Here is a 12,685-nt window from a genome sequence, read left to right on the forward strand (position 1 = left end):
AAAAGTGAATTAACCACAAATGAAAATGAAATTAAAAATGATTAGGAGTTATTTTTCCCAGTTATATTCCAGTAAAATTAACAATCTGAGTAGAATATTAACAAAAAACATTACATGGACAGATTAACTGAAGAGAAAAGAGAATATTTAAATAACACAGTCTTAGAAAAAGAAATTAAAGAAGCTATCAATGAGTTCCCTAAGAAAAAATCCCCAGAAGCAGATGGATTTACAAGGGAGTTCCACCAAACTTTTAAAGAATGATTATTCCTGATACTACATAAATACATTATTAGAAAAAAATAGGTACAGTAGGAATTCTTTTTTTATGGTAGCTTCTTTGTTATTTTTTTAAAACTTTTTTTATTCATTTAATTTGATTTATCAACTATCACTTCCATAAACTTTTGAGTTTTAAATTTTTCTTCCCTTTTCTCCCCACCTCCCTTCCCAAAACAGCATGCAATCTGATATAGGCTATACATATACATTCCTATTAAACATATTTTCACATCATTTATGTTGTAAGTAAGAACTAGAATAAAAATTCCTGTTATGTAATAAATGTGGTTTTGATATCTAAACAAGGGAGAATAAAAACAAGGAAAGAAAAGTATAGACCAATTTCCTTCAAGAATATTGATGCAAATGTTTTAAATAAAATGTTAGCATGGGGATTATAATATACCACAAAAATCATAAACTATTACAAGGTGGGACTGATACAAGGAATACAAGACTACTTTGTTATTAGAATGATTGGCTATGTCAATAACAAAACAATAAAAATCATATTATTTTATTAATAGATGAAGAAAAAGCCTTTGACAAAATATAACACCCATTAGTATTGAAAACACTAAGGGGCAGCTAGATGATTCATTGGATACAGCAGCAGCCCTGAAGTCAGGAGGACCTGAGTTCAAATCCAGCCTCAGACACATGATACCCTCTAGTTGTGTGACCCTGGGCAAGTCACTTAACACTGATTGCCTTGCTGAAAAAAACAAAACAAACAAATAAGAAAAAAATGGAAACCATAAGAATCAGTGTAGCCTTTCTTAAAATGATAAGTAATATTAATTTACAACCATTATCTGTATCAGGGATAAACTTGAAACCTTCCAAACAATATCAGTGGTGAAGAAAGGATGTCAATTATCATCTCTATTGTTCAATTGTATACTAGCAATGTTAGCTATAAAAAGAACACAAGAAAACAGTAAGTGATAAAATTATGCAATGAGGAAATAAAACTATCCACTCTTTGCTGATGATACAATGAATTACTTAAAGAACCCTAGGAAATCAATAATGATTAAAAAAAACTCAATTGAAACTATTAAAAACTTTAGCAAAGTTACAGGATATAACAAAAATCATCAGCATTTTTATACCTTACCAACTAAATGCAGCAGCAAGAGACAGAGAAAGTTCAGTTATAACTGCTGATAATGTAATACACTTGAGAGTCTACCTGCCAATACAAACCTAGTGATTATATGAACAGAATTACTAATTAGTTTTTATCACATAAAAGCAGATCCAAACAATTGCAGAAATATTAATTGTATCAGCTAAGTCAATATAATAAAAATAATTTCTCATAAAATAATTTACTTAGTACCATACCAATCAAACTACTAAAAGGTATTTATAGAGGCAAAAAAAACATATAACAAAATCCATCTGGAAGAGCAAAAGTTCAAAAACATTGAGGAAATCAATGAAAAAAATGTAAACAAAGCAGGCCTAGCAGTTCCAGATTTCAAGCTACAATAAAAAGTGATCATGATCAAAACACTCTGATACTGGTAAGAAATAAAGTGGTGAATCAGTGGCAGAGATTAGGTACACAATATACAGGAATAAATGACCATAGTAATCTAGTGTTTGATAATCCCAGAGATATAAGTTTGTGATAAGAAGAACTAATCATTTGACATAAATTCCTGGTTAAAATGGAAAGCAGTTTGGCAGAAACTATGCTTAGGCCAAGATCTCTCACCACATACTGTTAAAGTTAAAAAAGATGAATTATTTAGCCCAAAGAGTGATACCCTGAATAAAATAGTGCAGACAAAAAATGTACCTGTTAGATCTATGGATAAGACAAGAGCTTATGACCAAACAAGAAACAGAGAGGATCACAGGAAAGAAAATATATTATTTTGATTGCATGAAGTTAAAAAAGTTTTTTTTAAGCAAAACCAATGCACCCAAAATTAGAATAAAACCAGAAAACTGGGAAAGAAAAAAAAACTTTAGAGCAAGGTTCTAAGTGAAATGCCTCATCTCTCAAAGAAATAGTCAACTGAGAAAAAAAAAGTCATGTAAATTAGAATCATTCCTTGGTTGATAAATCATCAATGGGTATGAACAGGCAGTCTTCACAAGAAGCTATTGATGCTGTCAGTACTAAAAAGAAAAATTTCTCCAAATCAATACTGATGAGAGAAATGCTAATTGAAATAATTCTGAGGTACAGCTTACATCCATCAGACTGGCTAACATGATAGAAAAGGAAAATGACAAATACTGGAGAGGATGTAGAAAATTGGGACTAATGTACTGTTGGTGGAGTTGCAAACTAGTCTAACCATTCTGGAGAACAATTTGAAGTGTGCCAAAAAGGATATAAATCTGTCATCCCCTTTTATCGGGATATACCACAACTAGGTCTATATCCCAAAAGAGATGAAAGAAAAGGGAAAATACCTATTTGCATAAAAGTGTTTTTAGCAATTGTGTGTGTGTGTGTGTGTGTGTGTTTGCAATGAATTAGAAATTGAGAGGATGCCCATTAATTGGGGGATGGCTGACATATGATTATGATGGAATACTCTTGTATCATGAAAATGATAAGCAGAATGGATTCAGGAAACCTGAGGGAAATTTATGTGAGTTCATGCAAGAAGAAATGAACAGAACGAGAAGAATATTGCACACAGTAACCACAGTATTGTAAGGATGTTCAAATGTGAAAAATTTAGGTAGTCTGATCATGACAATGAACCAAGTCAATTCAAAAGCATGCATGGTGAATAATGTTATCTATTTCCAGAGAGAGAAGTGATGGTCTCTGAATGGAGACTGAAGCGTAATTTTTATTTTCTTTATTTTTCTTGTATTTATTTGATTGTGTTTTCTTTTGCAACATGGCTAATATGGAAATATCCTTTGTGTGACTTCATATGTATAATCAAAATCAAATTGCTAACCTTCTCAAGGTGGGAGGAGGGTGGGAGGGAAAAGGAGAATTTGGAACTCAAAATTAAAAAAAATGAATGTTAAAAATGTTTACATGTAATTGGGAAATATTTTAAAAAGATAAATTTAAATATATATATATTAACTAAATAAAGGTAAAAATGTCAAGAACTGTTCAGCACAGAAAATGTAAGGGCCAATAACCAAATAATAATTTTTTTGCTGGCAGTCACACAGGCAGTGATCAATGGTTGCAATTCATTCTTTTGTTTTAACTTAAATAATATTTATTAAATGTACTATTTACAGAAATTAAAAATCACGCTCCCTAACTAGAGACAATAGGGAACTAGAGAACAAACTAAAAGAGTCATTCTTCAAAATAACTACTAATTCTTAATGGATACAAACAGTAAAGTATCTATAGTTTCAACATAACCCAATACAAGTGTCTATGATTTACTCCCAAATTATCTGACTTTGCAGATAAGTCTTGGGAATTGACTAAAACCCACAAAGGTTAAATGTTTCATCTGGAATAAAGTAAGTTGTAAATGTCCAGTATGGTATCTGAACCTATATCTTTCTACACTAGTATTCTATCAGCTATACCCTGTTGCCTCTATAAGTAATACAAATGAAAACTAATAAAAATGATGCAAAATAGACAGAAATCATAACCAAAATGTCCCTACCAAGGAACAGAATAATTAAAAAAAACTTTCCAAAAAGTAAATTGCACTAGAGACAACTAAAAGGAATTTAAATATCCATTTCTCAGAAATAATGTAAATAAATAAAATTTTTAATAAATTTCACAAGCCATGTGTGAACATTCTTAAGAGTTTCATTCACTGGGTTCCATGGTTCCACTTTTAGAACATCACATTTAGAGAAAGTAAATTAACACAATCATTTGAATTGTCTGCCTGCACACTGGACAAGACTTATTTCTCTTTTTTAGCTTCTTAGCACATATAAAATGTGCCATAAGATGTCCTGTTCATCTATGGACATTGCAACCATTTTTTAGGTTGGTTCTGACAGATGACATGGAGCTCTACTGTCCTAGAGGGAAGAATAGGTTCCCTGTTTTTATTCTTTGTCTTGTGCTTCTTCTTTCTCAAATTATCCAGCATCTTCCTGACTACTGCAGATGATACTTTTGGATGTCGATCACTGGAAATAATCTTCACTTTCTTGGGAGTCTCATGTCTGTACTATTTTTCATCACTTTTCTCAACACATGAATCCTGAGAGTCATTCATTTTATTTTTCCTACAATCTGAAACATCAGAGCCCTCTTCTTCCCCTTGTGTGTGGCTTTCCAGTTTGCCTTTATCTGACATGTCACCTTTCCCCTCAGGAAGCCAATTCTCTTGCAAAGCCCGGCATCTGTGGCAATGTGGTAGAAGTGGAGGGTTCATTTTATCACAGGAAGTACACTTCCAATAATTGGCTACAGATATTCCAAGGTCTTCCTCAAATGAGTCAGTGTCATTTTCCTCTAATCATTATGTGGTTATTGGGAATATCTTGTCGTCTTCATCTGTGAATTCCTGTTCTTCTTCACTGTGACTACAATCTTCTGAATCAATAGACTAAACTTCAAACTCAACACTAAATTAGTCTGAAACTGAATCATCTGAATTTTCCCTTAATACACAAGTATCCATATCTGGACTTGAAGGGATTTCTGTTGTGTCACTGCTGCTCCTTTGTTCACAACATATCTCATTTATGACACATAGGGCATAGCTTTCATCAAATGTAAGGCAAATATTATCTGACATGCCATTTTATGTGTCTTTCACCAGGCAACTCATCTAAGTTTTTTTCTGTTTCACTACATGTTCTCTTTATAAATGAGGTAGTTGGTCCAGAATTTGGATTTGGTGATGGTTTCTATTCCTGCAATGCATTTTTTAATTTTTTTAAATTTTGATTTATCAACAATCACTTTGATATGCTTTCGAGTTGAAAATTTTTCTCCCCCTTCCTCTCCCTCACCCTCCACAAGACGGCCCACAATCTGATATAGGCTTTACATTTACATTCCCATTAAACATATTTTCAAATTAGTGAAGATGTGAGTAAAAATTAAAACCAATAGGAGGAACCATCAGAAAGATGAAACAAGACTCAACAGAAGGTAAAAATAAGTGATAGTGATTATACTTCCACAGTTCTTTCTTTGGATATGGACAGCATTTTCCATCCTGAGGCCTCTGGAGATGTCTTAGATCCTTGTAATGCTGAGAAGGGTTCAGTCTAACAAGATTAGCCATTGCATAACGTGGCTGTTACTGTTTACAAAGTCCTCTTGGTTCTGCTCACTTCACTCAACATCAGACCATATAAGTCTTTCCAGGTTTTTCTGAAGTCAGCCTATTCATTATTTCTTATAGCACAACAGTATTCCATTACATTCTTATACCACAACTTGCTCAGCCATTCCCCAATTGATGGGCATCCTCTCAATTTCCACCTTTTTGCCAACACAAAAAGAGCTGCTATGAATATTTTTGTACATGTGGGTCCTTTTCCCATTTGTATGATCTCTTTGGGATATAGCCCTAGAAGTGCTATTGCTAGATCAAAGGGCAAGCACATTTTTATAGCCCTTTGGGCATAGTTCCAAATTGTTCTCCAAAATGATTGGATCATTTCACAACTCCACCTGACCCCAGAGCTAGAGTGCTAAGGATTATAATGTACTTTCCTGTATGTACAGGACAGAAGTAGTCCCTTTGCACTTGGTGTTCCTTTGTTACTTTATTTGCTTTTGCAAAATAAAAATGCCTTAGTGTTCCAATTTTCCCACATCTTCTCCAACATTTATCATTTACCTGTTTTGCCATGTTGGCCAATCCAATAGGTGTGATGTGGTACCTCAGAGTTGTTTTGATTTACATTTCTCTAATCAATAATGATTTGGGAGCATTTTTTCATAGGGCTATAGATGGCTTTAATTACTTCATCTGAGAATTGTCTTTTCATATCCTCTGACCATTTATCAATTGGGGAATGGCTTGTGTTCTTACAAATTTGTCTTAATTCTCTGTATATTTTAGAAATGAGACCCTTAACAGAGAGACTGGCTGTAAAAATTCTTTCCCAATTTTTACCTTCCTTCTAATCTTAGTTGCATTGGCTTTGTTTGTGAAAAACTTTTGAATTCAATGTAATCAAAATTATCTATTTTGCTTTTCATAATGTTCTCTGTCTCCGGTTTGGTCATGAATTCTTCTGTTCTCCATAGATCTGATACGTAAACTATTCCTTGTTCTCTCCAGTTTGCTTATAGTATCAGCCTTTATATATAAATCAGGGAACCCATTTTGACTTTATTTTGGTATATGGTGTGAGATTTGGGTCTGTGCCTAGTTTCTGCCATACTCTTTTCCAGTTTTCCCAGCAGGTATTTTCTATGAGTGGGATCTTGTCCCAGAAGCTGGGGTCTTTGGTTTATCAAATAACAGATTACTATAGTCATTGACTACTGTGCCTTGCATATTTAATCTATTCCACTGATCCACCACTCTATTTCTTAGCCAGTACCAAGTAGTTTTGATGATTGCTGCTTTATGATACAATTTTAGATCTGGAATTTCTAGGCCACCTTCCCTTGCATTTCTTTTCATTAGTTCCTTTGATATTCTGGACCTTTTGTTTTTCCAAATGAATCTTGTTATTATTTATTCTAACTCTATAAAATAATTTTTTGGTAATTTGATTGGTATGACACTGAATAAATAAATTAGCTTAGGTTAGATTTTCATTTTTATTATATTAGCTAGGCCTACCCATGAGTAGCTGATATTTTTCCAATTTTTAAATATGACTTTATTTGTGTGAAAAGTGTTTTGTAATTGTGTTCATAGAGCTCCTGGGTTTTTTCAGGAGGTAGACTCCTAAATATTTTATAATGTCTACAGTAAGTTTAAATGGATTTCTCTTTCTATCTCTTGCTGTTGGGCTTTGTTGGTAATATAGAAATGCTGATGATTTATGTGGTTTATTTTATAGCCTGCAACTTTGCTAAAGTTGTTTATTATTTCAAGTAGTTTTTTACTTGATTCTCTAGGATTCTCTAAGTATATCATCATGTCATCTGCAAAGAGTGATAACTTTGTTTCTTCTTTGCCTATTCTAATGCTTCAATTTCTTTTCTCTTCTCTTTGCTAAAGCTAATTTCCAGTACAATATTGAATAACAGTGGTGATAATGGACATCATTGTTTCACCCCCGATCTTATTGGAAAAGCTTCTAGCTTGTCCCCATTACACATAATGCTTGCTGAAGATTTTAGAGATGCTATTTATTATTTAAAGAAAGATTCCATTTATACCTATGCTTTCTAGTGTTTTTAATAGGAATGGGTGTTGTATTTTGTCAAAAGCTTTTTCTGCATCTATTGAGATGATCATGTGGTTTCTGTTGGTTTTGGTGTTGATATGCTCAATGATGCTGATAGTTTTCCTAATATTGAACCAACCCTGCATTCCTGGTATAAATCCTACCTGGTCATAGTGTATTATTCTTGTGATAAGTTATTGCAATCTATTTGCTAGTATTTTGTTTAAAATTTTTGCATCTATATTCATTAGAGAAATTGGTCTATAATTTTCTTTCTCTATTTTGACTCTTCCTGGTTTAGGTATCAACATATTTGTATCATAAAAAGAATTTGGTAAGACTCCTTCTTCACCTATTTTCCCAAATAGTCTATATAGTATTGGAATTAATTGTTCTTTAAATGTTTGATAGAATTCACATGTAAATCCATCTGGCCCTGGAGATTTTTCCTAGGGAGTTCATCAATGGCTTGTTCAATTTCTTTTTGAGATGGGGTTATTTAAGTATTTTACTTCCTCTTCTGTTAATCTGGGCAATTTATATTTTTGTAAATATGTATCCATTTCACTAAGATTGTCAAATTTGTTGGCATATAGTTGGGCAAAATAATTCCTAATTATTGTTTTAATTTCCTCTTCCTTGGTGGTAGCTTTGCCCTTTTCATTCTTGATACTAGTAATTTGGTTTTCTTCTTTTTTTAATTAAATTAACCAAAGGTTTATCTATTTTATTGGTTTTTTCATAAAACCAGCTCTTAGTTTTATTTATTAGTTCAATAGTTTTCTTAATTTCAATTTTATTAATTTTTCCTTTGGTTTTCAATATTTCTAATTTGGTGTTTAGTTGAGGATTTTTAATTTGTTCTTTTTCTAGTTTTTTTAGTTGTATGCCCAATTCATTAATCTCCTCTTTTTCTATTTTATTTATGTAAGCATTTAGAGATATAAAACTTCCCCTAAGAACTGCTTTCTGCATCCCATAAGTTTTGGTATGTTGTCTCATTATTGTCATTCTCTTGAATGAAATTATTGATTGTTTCTATGATTTGTTGTTTGACCCAATCATTTTTTAGGATTGGATTTTTTAGTTTCCAATTATTTTTTAAGCTATCTTTCCATGGCCCTTTATTAAATATAATTTTTATTGCATTATGATCAGAAAAGGATGCGTTTAATATTTCTGCCTTTCTGCATTGCATTGTGAGGTTTTTATGCCCTAGTACATGGCCAATTTTTGTGCATGCACCATGTACTACTGAGAAAAATGTATATTGCTTTCTATCCCCATTCAATTTTCTCCAGAGGTCTATCATACCTAACTTTTCTAATGTTCTATTCATCTCCTTAACATCTTTCTTGTTTATTTTGTGGTTAGACTTATCTAGTACTGACAGGGGGAGGTTGAGGTCCCCCACTAGTATATTTTTGGTATCTATTTCTTCCTGTCACTCCCTGAGCTTCTCCTCTAAGAATATGGATGCTATTCTATTTGGTGCATATATGTTTACTAATGATATTACTTCATTGTCTATGGTGCCTTTTAACAGGATATAATTTCCTTCCTTATCTCTTTTGATCAGATCTATTTTTGCTCCTGCTTTGTCTGAGATCAGGATTGCTACCCCTGGTTTTTTTTTTTACTTCAGCTGAGGCATAATATATTCTGCTCCAACTTTTTACCTTTAGCCTGTATGTGTCACTCTTTTTTAAATGTGTTCCCTGTAAACAACATATTGTAGGATTATGGTTTTTATTCCATTCTGCTATCTGCTTCCATTTTATGGGACAGTTCATCCCATTCCCAATCACAGTTATGATTACTATCTGTGTCTTTTTCTCTATCCTTTCCCCCTCCTTTTATGCTTTTCTTTCTCCTTATTCTTCCCCCCCAAGTGTTTCTCTTTTGATCACCACCTCCTTCAGTCCCTGCTCCCTTTTATTATCCATTTCCCTTTTCTTCCCTTTACCTTACTGCTTTTCCCTCCCTTCTTCCCCCCTCCCTTTTCTTTCCCTTTTCCCTCCTACTGCCTATAGGGCAAGTTAGATTTCTATACCTAACTGATTAGTTATCCTTCTTGAGCCAAATCTGATGAGAGTAAGGTTCAAAAAATGCTCACCCACCCTCCCTTCTTTCCTCTGCTGTAATAGGATTTTGTGTCTTTTCCTGTAATGTAATTTACCCTTGTCTGCCTCCTCCTTTCTCAGTACATTTTCTAAGATCAGATTATCCACTTTTGGATCCATTTAACCCACTTGATTAGATTTTTTTTATCATTACATCAAAGTCAACTAATATCCACCCCTTTATGTATACTCCTTTAACAGGTGTAATAACAATACAGTTCTCAAGGTTGCAAGTGTCATATTCCCTTGTAGGGAGTAAACATCCCCCTTATTAACAACATATTGTATCTTTCTGTCCCATTTACCTTTTTATGTCTTCTTGAGTTGTACTTGAAGATCAAATTTTTTGTTGAGCTCTGGTCTTTTTATCAGGAAGTTTGGAAGTCCCTATTTCATTGAATATCCATCTCCTCCCTTGAAAAATGATGCTCATTTTTGCTGGGTAGTTGATCCTTGGCTGCAATCCAATCTCCTTTGCCTTACCAAATATCATGTTCCATGCCCTGTGGTCTTTAAGGTAGAAGCTGCAAGTTCCTGTGTAATCCTTGCTGTGATTCCATGATATTTAAACTGTTTCTTTCCGGCTGCTGGCAGCACCTTCTCTTTCATCTGGTAATTTTGGAATTTTGCTATTATATTCCTTGGCATATTCAATTTGGAATCTCTTTCAGGTGGTGAGTAGCGTATTCTTTCTATGGTTATTTTCACTTCTGGTTTTAGGACTTCAGGGCAGTTTTCCTTTATGATTTCCTGAAAGATACTGTCCAGGCTCTTTTTTCATCATGATTTTCAGGTAGTCAAATAATTTTTAAATTGTCTCTCCTGGAATGATTTTCCAGGTTGGTTGATTTACCAATAAGGTATTTTAAGTTTTCATCTATTATTTCATTTTTTTTGTTTCTGTTTGACTGATTCTTGCTCTCTCATGGAGTCATTAGTTTCCATTATTCCAATTCTAGTTTTTTACAGATTTTTTTCTTCTGTTAGTTTTTTTACTTCCTTCTTCAATTGGCCGATTGTGTTTTTTAGGGACTTGTTTTCTTCAGCGTTCTTTTTTTCCAATTGGCCAATTGTATTTTTTAAGGACTCTTCTACCTCTCACATTTGACTTTTAAAATCCTTCTTGAGCTCTTCTGAGAAGGCTTTTTGGGGTTCTGACCAGTTCGTATTTCCTTTTGGCTTGCAGATGTAGGTTTGTTGACAATGTTTTCCTCTTCAGAATTTCTGTGTTGATCTTCACTCTTCTCATAACATGAATCTATGGTACGTTTCTTTTTCTTTATTGCCTGTCCTTTAAAGAGATTGAGCTTTCTTGCTGGGGAACAGAGAGGACTGACCCAAGCTTTTTGTTTTGGGAGCCTAGGTCTTGCTCACTGGCTTTGTGTGCTGGGGCCTTTTATGTTGGTAATTAAAGGCTGTAGGGTTCTGGCAGCTTACCTCATGTTGGGCTGTAGTCAGCAAGGCTGGAACTTTCAGACAATTTTAGGTTTCCTGCTTTTCCTTTCCTTTAGCTTTCTTCAGCTCCTTTTGTATGGATACTGCCTTGGGCCCCTTGTAGTGCTGCCTCCCTCATTTCTGCTAATGCACTGGTACCTTTGTGGTAGAGAGCCGAAGTACCTGTTGGTTTTCCAAGCTGGCCTCCACCGGTTCTCCCACCCTCACTGAGGCACTCAGAGGTCCAGGTGTTGGTGTTTGCCTGCTCTACCACCTGGGCTTCAGGGTTTCTTCCTGGTTGCCAGTTGGAGTCTGAGCGGCTCCGATAGCTCACCTGGTGTTGGGCTAGACACAGCAAGGCCGGGGCTTTTGGAAGACTTTAAGTTGCTTTCTTTAGCTCCTTGCTGCAGGGTGCTTATGTGCCTGGGACCCCTTGTATTTCTGCCTCCTTTTTTTTTTTGCTGAGGCACTGGGAGACCCATTTGCTGGGCTGCTGCACTGCTGCTCCCCGTCTTTCTTCTAGTTCAGCTGTTCCAGGGATTTTTTCTGGGGCGATATTTTCTGGATTTTCAGAGGTTAATAGGGGAGAGTGAGAGCGACGACCTTTTTAGTCTGAGATCTTGTCTCCTGGAAGAAGAGCCCCTATTCCTGCAGTTCTTTCACAGACTCCTTCCGACCAGCTCTGATTTCTAGCTAACACCTAGTTTCATTTGTAGATGTATTTGACTAGCAAATTCTTGTTGATTGAGTGCTATCAAGTTTCTGGAAATCATTCCATATAATGTCCTGTGCTATTTCAGAGAAGCTTGATTCCCCAAACCAATCCCCAAGGTCATCTAAACAATAGACAACGTGCTATTGCTTCTTCATCTTGTAATTGTTCTGATATGACGTACTGTTCAAGATAAAACAAAATCTCCTTCACTGTGAATGTGTCTTTCTGTCCATCAGCAAACTTCAACAACCTTAATAGCAATGTCTTTGGTCTACCCAGAGCCTCTTGTTCCAAAGCTGGAATTTGTGAAGTGCTTGAGGCACCATTTGTATCAGAAAACATTTTGGTTTTGCAAATTTGCCTGTGTAAGTATGGGAAGAGCTTTCTTAATTCTGACAGAGAGGCACAGCTCCTCTGGCTGCAGAGCTGAGGTGAACTTCTGGCCATGCTGGTGACTGCCCATACCCCCAGAAGAACAATGCCCTACCCCCTTCAGTAGGTGCTTTCTGGCTCCATGCCCTGCTTCATGTATCTTTGGAGGGCTTTTGGGGGAGGGGAGAAGGCCATCTGCAGCAGCGCACCAAAGGAATACCACAGGATTCATTCTTTTGTTGATTAAGTTATTTTCATTCTAACTGTAAGCTGTAATTCTACCCCTGTCCTTTACTCTCAACCAATTAATTAATCAGCATCTATTAAGCACCTGTGATGCTCTGGTCATTATATTATACTTTGGTGATTCAAAGTCTAAAGAAATGCGTGAATGAATGGATGGATGGACAAAAAATGAGTGAATAGATAAATGAATGGATATATAAGAAAATCAATAAATAATTGAATAAAC

General features: G+C 34.8%; 1 pseudogene; it reads right to left on the reverse strand.

The window, feature by feature from the left end:
- Positions 1-4,099: 4,099 nt before the first annotated feature.
- On the reverse strand, positions 4,100-12,288 carry LOC110217449 (E3 ubiquitin-protein ligase Mdm2-like; annotated as a pseudogene).
- Between the last annotated feature and the right edge of the window lie 397 nt (positions 12,289-12,685).

Source organism: Phascolarctos cinereus, unplaced genomic scaffold, assembly GCF_003287225.1.
Source record: "Phascolarctos cinereus isolate Bilbo 61053 unplaced genomic scaffold, phaCin_HiC Scaffold_9;HRSCAF=440, whole genome shotgun sequence".
Taxonomy (NCBI): Eukaryota; Metazoa; Chordata; class Mammalia; order Diprotodontia; family Phascolarctidae; genus Phascolarctos; species Phascolarctos cinereus.